This window comes from Lathyrus oleraceus, chromosome 7, assembly GCF_024323335.1.
Source record: "Lathyrus oleraceus cultivar Zhongwan6 chromosome 7, CAAS_Psat_ZW6_1.0, whole genome shotgun sequence".
NCBI lineage: Eukaryota > Viridiplantae > Streptophyta > Magnoliopsida > Fabales > Fabaceae > Lathyrus > Lathyrus oleraceus.
The window spans coordinates 87,585,619-87,596,748 of NC_066585.1; the positions used below are offsets into that span (position 1 = coordinate 87,585,619).

The following is an 11,130-nucleotide window of genomic DNA, read 5'->3' on the forward strand; positions in this document are numbered from 1 at the left end:
AGCTTATTTGACAATTGTTTCATCAGTTCACTTGTGTGAGTATTTTTATTTGCAAACTCTTTATTTTATTGAGCTTGGGCAGTTATAAAATTTTCCATCATGATCTCCAAATTTGACTTTCTAGGTGCTTGTGGAACAATAGGGGCTCCTTTCTGATAGCCAGGTGGAATAGCAGGTGCTAGGTTTGGTGGAAACAAAGCATTGTTACTTTTATAGGAAAAGTTCGGATGGTTCCTCCAAACAAGATTGTAAGTGTTTGAATATGGGTTTCCTTGAGCATAGTTTATTTGGTCGGTGCGAATACCAGCCAATAACTGACAATCAACATTAGTGTGCCCAGGGGTTCCACATAATTCATAGTTTGGTGTTATAGTAACTACGGTAGATGTTGATGTTATGGCCAAGCTTTCAATCTTCTGAGTAAGTGCATCCACTTTAGCATTGACGCGGTCTATGTCATTGACTTTGTACATTCCATTTTCCGGAGTTGATTTTTCAACAGTAGCACGTTCACCTCCCCATTGGAAATGATTCTGAGCCATGTTCTCTATGAGTTCATAAGCTTCGTCATACGGTTTATCCATTAGAGCTATGCTAGCGGCAACACTTAAATTCATCTTAGTGTTATATAACAGACCATTATAGAAAGTATGGATAATCAACCAGTCTTCAAGTCCATGGTGTGGAAAAGGTCGCAGTATGTCCTTGTATCTTTCCCAAGCATCAAAAAGAGATTCATTGTCTTTTTGCTCAAATCCGTTGATTTGAGCTCTTAGCATAGCTGTTTTGCTTGGTGGAAAGTATCGGGCTAAGAATACTTCCTTCAACTCGTCCCATGTGGTTACTGAGTTTGAAGGTAGAGACTAGATCCAAGCTCTAGCTCTATCTCTTAAGAAAAAAAGGGAAAAGACGTAGTATAATCGCTTCTTTACTGACACCATTTGGTTTCACAGTATCTGCGTATTGCACAAACACTGACAAATGTAAGTTAGGATCGTCTGTAGGACTACCTGAAAATTGGTTTTGTTGAACGGCTGATAACAATGAAGGTTTCAACTCGAAATTGTTTCGATTGATGGCAGGGGCAGCAATGCTGTTATATGGTTCTACTTGTGATGGGATGGCGTAATACTTCAACAGATGGTTTTGTGGTCTTTCGGACATAATCGGTTCCAGTTCTAAAATTGGGATATTAGGATCTAGAAGATCGTATTTAATACGAAAATTTTTTATTCGACCTTTTAGATTAAGATAACACTTAATATCGTGAATTGGTTTCTCTAACTCCTTACTTTGAGAATGAGTGTCTAGCATACAATCGACAAAGGAAAAGAAAATGTGTTGCCTTGGTCTATATTTCGCAACAAAGGGATCACAATATTGACTAAATTTGTTCCCGACAACGGCGCCAAAAACTTGATCACGACAGGTGTGTCTGTCGGATGATGACTGCAAGTGAACAGCCTATCGTGTAGTTTTAAAAGATTATCAAACCCACAGAGACAAATGGTCAAGCTAATGTTATCTATTGTTGCAGTGCAAAGTTAAGGCTAAAGGTTATAAGGTTATGAACGGAAATGAAAATAATAATTTCTAACGGTTTAAAAGTTATTATAACAAATGAGTCAGGAATAAGGGTTCTACGTTCCTAAGGGCTTAGGTAGAATTTCGGCACTAAATATGATTCTATTGCATTATGCAGAAAATATCGACTTAAAGGTCCCGTCTCACACTCTCGCGCTATTGACAAAGATCACACATCCTAACCACGGGATTTTTCTCTCGCTCGCCTATTCTAATTAGAAAGCGTATTTAGAAAGTAAATGAGATCCTAAATGATGCCTAAAACGCTCTCGCTGTTTTTAGGATCAATGCCTAGTTTCCACTATTTGGTTACTTCCTCACACTCTTGCGCTATCGGACTGAATCCTGATTTGTCTCACACTCTCGTGCCAAAATAGTAAAACATACATTTGAAAACTAAAGCCATAACATATTTAAATCATACATTCGCACTTAATATTTCTACCGAGTCCCGTCGGCAACGAAGGTCCTCATACGCCAGACTTAGAATAATTTAGCAAGGCATGATGTTACTTGAATACAACATAATCAAAGCATTCGAAACTAAGAGCGGTATGGCGAAAAGTAGTGAAAACAGTAAAGCATACAAATATCAAAAGCGGTAAAAAGAACCTGAAATTGTATAAAGTAAAACTTGAATTAGCTTGAACTTGAAAATAACGGCAGGCTTGTTCTTGATCCAAGAGTACAATGAAAAATAAAATAAAACAAGTGTGACAATCCCTCAATGTGAGTTATTGTCACTCTTATAGGTAAATTTATGCTTAATACTAAAACGCGATTCAGCAGAGCTTCCGTACAACTTGGATGCTTCTAAAAACCTCCCACAGTCCTATTTATAGATGTTTTGTGTCCTCATAACTTCCTTTGATCGTGCAAGGAGAGTGGGGGTAAAATAGGTGGGAAAAAACGGTCCAGAACTTCCCACTAGCACAATTCTGTTACGGCATGATAATGGCGAGCGCCATTAGGGGAATGGCGAACGCAATTCCTTCAATATTTAAATGACATGGCGGGAAATAGGGATGGAGAACGCCATCTACCAGGTGGAAAACCCCATCTGCATAGAATGGTTAAAAATGACTCTTTTGCTCCTTTTTAGCTCCTATTTCATTCCTTTTCCGCGAGGCTTCCAAATCTCTAATGAAATCGATTAGCAACTAGAAAACAAATAAAATGGAAGTAAAAGGCGATAAAATGCATAAAAATATAGACAGATAACATGTGAAATGAGCCTAAAAACACGATACGATTTCTCGTTATCACATGTAATTACCCTTTTATGGGCAAACTTCTCATCAATAAAACTTTCGTTTATCAAAAAGTGCTCCTCATTTTATTTTTGTTGCTTGTTTGTGAAATGTGAATTTATTTTTTATAAAAAATTCATTAGAAATTTTGGGGATAACAATGAAAATATTTGAAAGAAAAACTTGAATTTACTTCAATTCTGAAATGACTGAAGGACGGTCATAATTTCTAATTATGTTCATGACATGTCCAAATCACAGAAGCCACTATAAGTGTGGAGGGTTGTGAGAATAATCATCTTCTCCGGGTATTCGTATCCAGTCTCGTACGAGGCCAGTGTGGGGCATCAGAGGATCCATATTAGCTTCGTTACTTCCCTAGCAATGTTAAGACAACCAGGATGTCAGGAAGTCAAATCTCTTCCATTAAACACTAAGCCCAACCCCTATTGGAACCTCTGAGAGTTCGACCATCTCACCTAACCAAAGTCTGACCATACATTAGCATCTTGCATAAGCAATCTTTCACTACATAGCATTGCATCATAAAGCGTGTAGCGTCTTCCATCAAAATGGAGCATTACGCCATGCAAAATAAAAAAAGCATAAATGCATGAAAGTCTTTCTCGAAAGCATAAAAGAATCCTCCGTTGATACTTTCTTCCTCCCCAACTGAGGGCATTATCATGGAACTCTTGAGTGGTATTCCCGGTAGGTTTTCTTGAAATACATCTCTTTCGTGTTGCCTTTTGCAAGTATCTTTTGAATCTTCCATCGGTCACTTACCTTTTGTAAGTCCCTTCGGCCTTGTGTCAGCTCTCCTTGCCTTTCGCATGGAGAAGATTATTGAGATAACTTACCTTTTGTGAGTTTATTTTGTTGCTTTGTGCATGAAATCATGTCTCCCCTTTGTTGCCTTTTGCACGAGAAGGGTAACCATGTTAGATCTTTGCTTCTCGTTTATTTAAACACTTGAAATAGGTTTGGTTAGTTCCAAGGTTTGGGTACCATTGTTTGATAACTTTATCCCCGCCATTGTGCCTGAGGGACGATATGAGGTTTCCGTGCCTATCGCAAAGTTCCCCATTTGTCAGAGTATTGCCAAAGCCCAGATTTGTCTGGAAAATCCTTTTAAGTCTAGGTTTTACCTAGCAAGTCCTGTTCAATCGTCTGTTTTCCTTTTGCAAATGTTTGTGACCTTTCGCCAATTACTTACCTTTTGTAAGTATTCCCCTGCCTTTTGCATGGGAGATATTGCCTTTATTGCTTACCTTTCGTGAGTCCTCTTTGTGCCTTTTGCATAAAGACTATCATCCCCATTTACGTACCTTTTGTGAGTCTCCTCAGCCTTTTGTTCGAGATTTTCGTTTCCCAAACATGCTTACCTTTTGTAAGTATCCTTTGCCTTTGCATTGGAAATCTTCTCATGTTAAGGAGTTGTTGTTACCTTTTTGTGTGAGATAACCATCCTTTCAACTTTCTTCTTAACCTTTGATTGAGAAGTTTCTCATTACTTTTCATATGAGAAATCCTTTAAATCTTTCTTCTTAACCTTTCTTTGATAAGTTTCTCATTACTTTCGTATGAGAAATCCTTTCCAGCTTTCTTGTTAACCTTTTATTTAGGAGTTTCTCATTTTCCTTTTTCATGAGAAATCATATCCATCTTCATGTGCCTTCTTAACCTTTTACTGAGAATTTTCTCATTATCTTTCATATGAGAAACCCCTTCCAACTTTCTTTTTAACCTTTTGTTAAGAAGTTCTCACTACCTTTCGTGTGAGAATCCCCAACATACCTTGTGTCTAAGAGCTGTCGTTACCTTTTGTACGAGAATCTTACTCCTATTTTCTTCTTAACCTTTTGTAAAGTAGTTCTCATCACCTTTTGTGCAATAAATATGTCCATCCTTTCTTCTTAACCTTTTGTTCGGAAGTTCCCTTTTCTCTTGCTAAGGAGCTGTTGCTACCTGTTGTTTGAGAAAACCATATTCCCTGGCGAGGTCGACCCTCATTCCCATCTTTCTTCTTAGCCTTTTACTAAGATTTTCTCATATGCCTTTTGCTTATGGGAACAATATATTTCTTTACTTGTCTTTTGTAAGTCTCCTCTACTGTGTGTAGCAGGAGGTCTAACCATTTTGTAAGATGACTCTCTATCTTTTGCAAAAAGTTTCAGTTTTATATCCTCGGATACTTGCTTTTGCAAACACGTGATTCTTTTACCTTTGCAAAATCTTGTGGGAATACCTCGATCACCGGTTACATGCCAAAATTTGTTAGTGGAGGCAAGAAAAAAAGGAATGAAAAAGAGAGAAAAAAGAATGAGAAATATGGAAAGACAAAAAAAGGGGGATCAGTCATATGTTGCATACATAGCATATTACATATTGCATGCATACCTTTATAAAACATTTCTTCATATAGCTGACCCATTTTCCCCACAGATATTTCAGCTAGTCCCTAACAAATGACAATATACAAAAACCTATACGCCATCCATTGAAAAAATTTCCATTAATACCCTCACCTTATACCTCATTCATTCCCTGTGGTCAAATTTCTTGGTTATTTTTGTATTTAATCCTCTCTTACCACGAATGTTTGAAAGCCATTGTTATTCATACCTCCAGGTCCGAGAAGATTAAATAGGGGCAGCTGTCATACCCCAAAATTTTCCCTCCCCTTTTTCTTTTCATCTAACCCACAACTTAAGATTCATTTACACTCACTCATGCTTCATTCATGTGCATGATTCCGTCATGATTAACACTTTCTAACAAGCATCATAGGTTCAAGGTTTATGGTTAGTAAAAATCAGGGTTTTGCTTCAAGATTGTGGTTTTTCCTCATCATGTGGAGTAAAACCATAATTTCTTGATTCTTTGGGACATTGATTCTTGAGGTCTACATTGTGGTGTTCATAAAGGCATCCCACCCCTAACTCTTGATTTTGCTTTTATGAGATCTTGTGTTTGACTTTGTTGATATCTGACTTGACTTCTAAACCCTAACGGTGGGACCATGGCTTGAGATATATTTGAGGAGCTTTGTTCTTGGTTTGAAACCTTAATCAAGGGTAGTTGGTGTTCAAGTGCCTTGTTTGGTTGACTTTTGGATTTATGCTCAATCAAAATCGTGGCGGTTAGATGCTTGGGGCCTTGGAGTTTGCATATTGGTGTTCATTCATGCCCAAACCCTAGTTCATGACATTGGTTGCACTACTTGTGTTGACTTCTCACTTGGCTTGAGATTCTTGGTTTATACATGGGTTTAAACTTTGACCTAGCTAACTCTGGTTCATGGTATTATATGCTTGATCCAAGGTATGCTTTCATTCATATTTCAGTCTCATTCATTCATTGACTTCATGTTCTTATGGTTCATTTGATTCAAGTCTCATTTTAATCATACTTCATCCATTTGGTCCAAGTTTTCACCCTATTCTCATTCATTGTTTCCATTATGTGTCAAGGTTCCATTTAAATCCAATTGGTTCAAGATTCATTATTTGTTTGGTCAAATCATTTCATGTTTATAGGACTTCAATCTCATTCATCTCATTCAAATTTTGTTCTAGAATTCATTCAAGGCATTTGTTTCAAGATTGGTTTCCTTTGAATCCAAGTTTGTTTCATGTGTTTCATCAAGGACATTTGACTAAAAGATACATTTCATTCACAAGATTTATTGGTTACATTGTCCATACACATTACATTGAAAAGATTTCAAATAAAATTGTATTTTTGCATAAGTTGACTTTTGGTCAACCCGTTGACCAAAGTCAACTAACTAAGCTTTGACTCGTAAGCCTAAGTGTAGTTCATAGCATGCCATTTTCCATGTCACGTGTGTTTAATTGTCATTTGTGTTTGATTTTCTGAACATTTTAACCATGATTCTTCAATCACCTTTTCAAGCATTTCCATACATTAAACCATTACAACAAGATTCGAAAACATACATTTCATATACCACTTACATGGTTCATTCCAAATCTCAACCATTAATATTCATGTTTCATGACCACTTCATACACCAACAAATTCATCATACTACACAATCCCACATTCAAACACAAATTCCATTTTTATACAACGTCAATTCCATACATACAATCAAAATCTCAATCAACATAAACCATAAATTCCAAAATGCATTTGCATTCAAATTACATAACCTATACAATTCCATTACAACCATTTCCAACTACAACAATTCCAATATGCATTCATATACAATTCAATCTTCATACAAAATTCCAATTTCATTCCAATTACATTCACTATAACAATGAACCCTACAAAATATCCAACATCTAATCCAATCCAAAATCCAAACCAATAGCCAAAGCATGTTCCTAGCACGCTCATTATCCAATTCAGTTCAGCCATAAATCTTCAACCTATAGCAAGGATCCAAGGCCAACCATTAGGTTTCACCTGCCAATTTCACAACAATGGCATCCAACACCAAGTTTTGGCAATACATAGTGTAGAGGTAAATTCATGACTACTGAGCTATTGGTTAGCTCAACGTCAATAAAACCAGAGTCGCCACCGCGCTTTTATTGTTTCTAAATGAAACGAGAAAAGTACGAACAAAATCCAAAGATAAGAAGTTTTCAAATCAAAACTAATAAAATGTCAAAGATTACATGTAAGGGGGTTGGTTACACAGAGGGAAGGTATTAGCACCCAAAGTGTCCTAGGTACTCTTAAGGAGCCCTTTTTGTGTGCAAGTGTTTTAGTTGAAAAAGATGTTTGCTAAAAAAATGAGGGGATGAGAAAAGAATTCATAATTTATAATTTTGTGTTTGACAAGACCTTCGGTCTTACGCCTACGTACCAACATAAAAATGAGGGACCAAAATCTCGTAGTTCGTGGTAAAAATTTCAAAGATGGGTGGATTGATTTTAACAAAAGCTTAAAGATCTTTTGTTATCAAAGGGAGAATACTCAATCAAACATCCATCGATAATGAGGGCTTTAGAACATTTAAGAGGGAGGGATCCAACTTGGATCCAACCAACAAGTATGTCACTAACCCCTAATAAATGGAAAGACTTACAATCAATATATCATAGAATAGGAGAATTATATATCAACCAACGATAACTCAAATCTAAATGCTCTCTTTTGAAAAGTTAAAGAAAAAGACACAAAATGGCCAAAAGGATTAGATGAGGTTGTTAATTCTTTTTTCCCTTTTGAAATTAAAGTCAATATGATTAAATTCATTTATAAGTTTGATTTAAGAAAATGTTTTGAAAATCAATGGCATAAGGCCAAGGTTTCTACTCACTAAAACAAGTCTAAGTTGAAAACAACAAACAAAGAAGTTTTTGAAAATGAGGGAGAGATTTTGAAATTAAAGAAGGATGAGGATAAGAAGGGACTATCCCAGATAATACTTAAATGTTTATAGTTGAAAAGATCTAACCAAATTGGAAGCATCCATAAGACAATAGTGTCAGATAGACCCATTTGCTTTGGACTTTTAAGAAAGCAACAAGCATAATCATCCAACCAATTAATATGAAGATCAATGGTATCAAATACATATAACCAAGACATCCAAGAAGGCACTCCAAAGCAAGCAATCTTCAATGTCCTTTAAATATATCAGATGAAATAATCCTTGAAACTTACTCAAAGAGAAAACACTAGATAGTGTCAATAAGATCAAAATAACAAATCAGACAAGAGAGAATGAGTATAACAAATAAATCAAAAGAGTCTCTCAAGGTTGTATCAGATGAATGGAATTGGCCAAGAAAGGTCTCAAATAATAGCATTGACGAAGTACCCATAGCTCAGGGATGTTGCCTATTTCTAAGTCCATAGGTTCAGATCAAGCCACAGACAGAGGTCCAATAGTCCACCAATGTATTTTTTAGGTTTTTTGCTTTCATTAAATGTTTTAAGGTCCTAAGACCACAAATAAAGAAAAAGCACGAGCACAATATAATACAAGCACAAAAGATGGCTCAAGTGAGAAAAGTGAAGATAACTAAAACATAAACAAATTGCATAAATGTAAATGACAATGAATGATAAAGTGCATAAATTTAAATTACATTAAAGTAAATGGCATTAAAATAAAGTAAAATAAGAGAGATGTTAGTGAATGTTAGTGGAAGAAGAAAATTGTTTAAGTCATTCTTTGGAGAACACTAAATCATCCACTCACAAGCATGAAGATATGTACCTAGACATCATCCATGAGAAGGGCTCCAACTTGGATAAATCAACAAGTATGCCACTAGCTCTCATGAATGGAAAAGAGGTAAAATTTTCACACAATATCATGAGGAATGGGAGACTTACAACCTCACTTACAAAAATGTTATGCCTTTTGGGAAAAATTTAGCTCTATGTTAAGTAATCGTAATTGGACTTATGTAGAAGTCACAACTATTCGAGGCCAGGCAATAATAATATTGGTGTTAATGCATGCTAGAGACAAGGTATCAAGACCAAGCTCCTACATCATACCACACACAAAAATAAGAAGGGATGGACCTATCTCAATCAAGCTCATGTTGATTCATCTGACACAAGGTCATTGATGAATCAACTGGAATTTGATATTTGAGAAATCATTGGCCAATGAGGGATTGGGGAAGAAATAGATGAAGATGGAGACATGAAGTGAAAAAGAATCCCAAATTGATCAAGGGATGAACTTCATTTGATCACTACCATCCATTCATTTTGAGGGATGAAGTTCAAACTTCATCAACCCCCTAAATCCAATGGTATTGATCAAATAAATGTCCAATTCCACCAAGATCAAGGCCAAACAGAAGTTGAGTCAACACAAAGTCAAAACAAAGCTCAACAAAATATTAAAACAATTAAACAATTTAAATTCAATTTTTAAATGAATAAAAATACATTTTAAAAAGGGAAAAACCTCAAATCCCTTCAAATCACCAAAGAAATGACCAATGGATTTATTATAGGTTAAATAAGGTCAAAGGACCTCAAACTAATTTTTTTTGGCATTTTTTGAAAGTCATGAGTATTTAAAATCAATTAAAATCAAGTCAAAAATCATTAAATTCACTAAAAATATCAAACTCAATCCAAAAAATAATTTTAATTCTTAAAATGGAAGATGAAATTATTTGTGAAATTTTGGTGAAAGTCCCATATTTTTTGAATTAATATTGAATTTATAGTGAATTAAATGAGAAAATGGTATTTAAAATATTAAATCATAAAATCAATTAAATAAAAAAAACGAGGGTCATCAGATCTCCCTCATTAATTAAGGTGGTAGATCTGATGGTCACGTGCATCATGTCCACCATAGTCCAAAGTCAGCGCGTAAGCACAAATGGTATTCAAGATCAATTGATAAGATTATAACATGGCAACCATATCAGATGGCCTAGATTGAACCAGCGCATCACCGGAGCTCTAGCTCCGGTCATCTTCTCCGGCCATGTCATCGGACTGGTCAGGACCAAAGCATCACCGAGATTAATGGATCATATACCATTTTGAAGAGAAAATCAAGAGGATCTTGAATCTGACCTCCAATTTCTTCAACTCTCGCTCTATAAGAAGATATGTGGAGTTGAAAATTGAGGTTCCAAAACTGAGTTGCTTCAATTTAACCTTAAAGCAGCTGAATCTTATTGCATATATTGGTAGGACTTCATCCAACCAAAAATCAAGCAAAAAGGTTGAGAAATGAGTGAGAATCGAAGAAGGAAAGTTTGAGAAATTTCACCTTTGGGTGATGAATTCTGATCTGGATCTCGATGCAATTACAGTTGGCCTTGCTTCCTCTTGCTTGTAGGAGATGATTGAGATGAAAAAGGATGTGAACCCTTGGAGTTCTAGTTTACAAAGAAAATTTGAACTAGAAGCTCGATGTCAAAGAAATCTTCAAGGTGTTCTTTAAATGGTGGCTATGGGATTGTTGAGCAAATCTTGGGCAAGGGTCCTCCAATTCTAAGGAAACGGCAATGTGTTTATAAGCTCATGAATTCATTTCCACACCATTTGAAATTTCGGCCAAATTTAGCAAGTTTGTGTGAATGGGTGCATGGGCATGTCCTTAGGCCCAAATAATGATTGCAATAAGTCCAAATTCATGCATAATTGATGATGAGATCACTACATGAAGCCATGCAAAGGTGTGTGAAAATTGAGTTCAAAAGTTGCCAAAACAAAGCGTCCAAAGGAACCATGTGCAAGTCCCTCAATTTTGATCCAAACGGAATGATCTTGGACTCTTTGGAAAGCTAGCATGAAGCGGAATAACTTTTATGTTATAATGTT

At 35.9% G+C, this 11,130-nt stretch overlaps 1 non-coding gene across 1 annotated transcript; it reads left to right on the forward strand.

Annotated features, from left to right (window-relative positions):
• The first annotated feature begins 672 nt into the window (after window positions 1-672).
• LOC127109431 (small nucleolar RNA R71) lies at window positions 673-779 on the forward strand. Its single transcript, XR_007796722.1, has one exon. It is a non-coding gene; the product is annotated as a small nucleolar RNA R71 (small nucleolar RNA).
• Window positions 780-11,130: the final 10,351 nt, after the last annotated feature.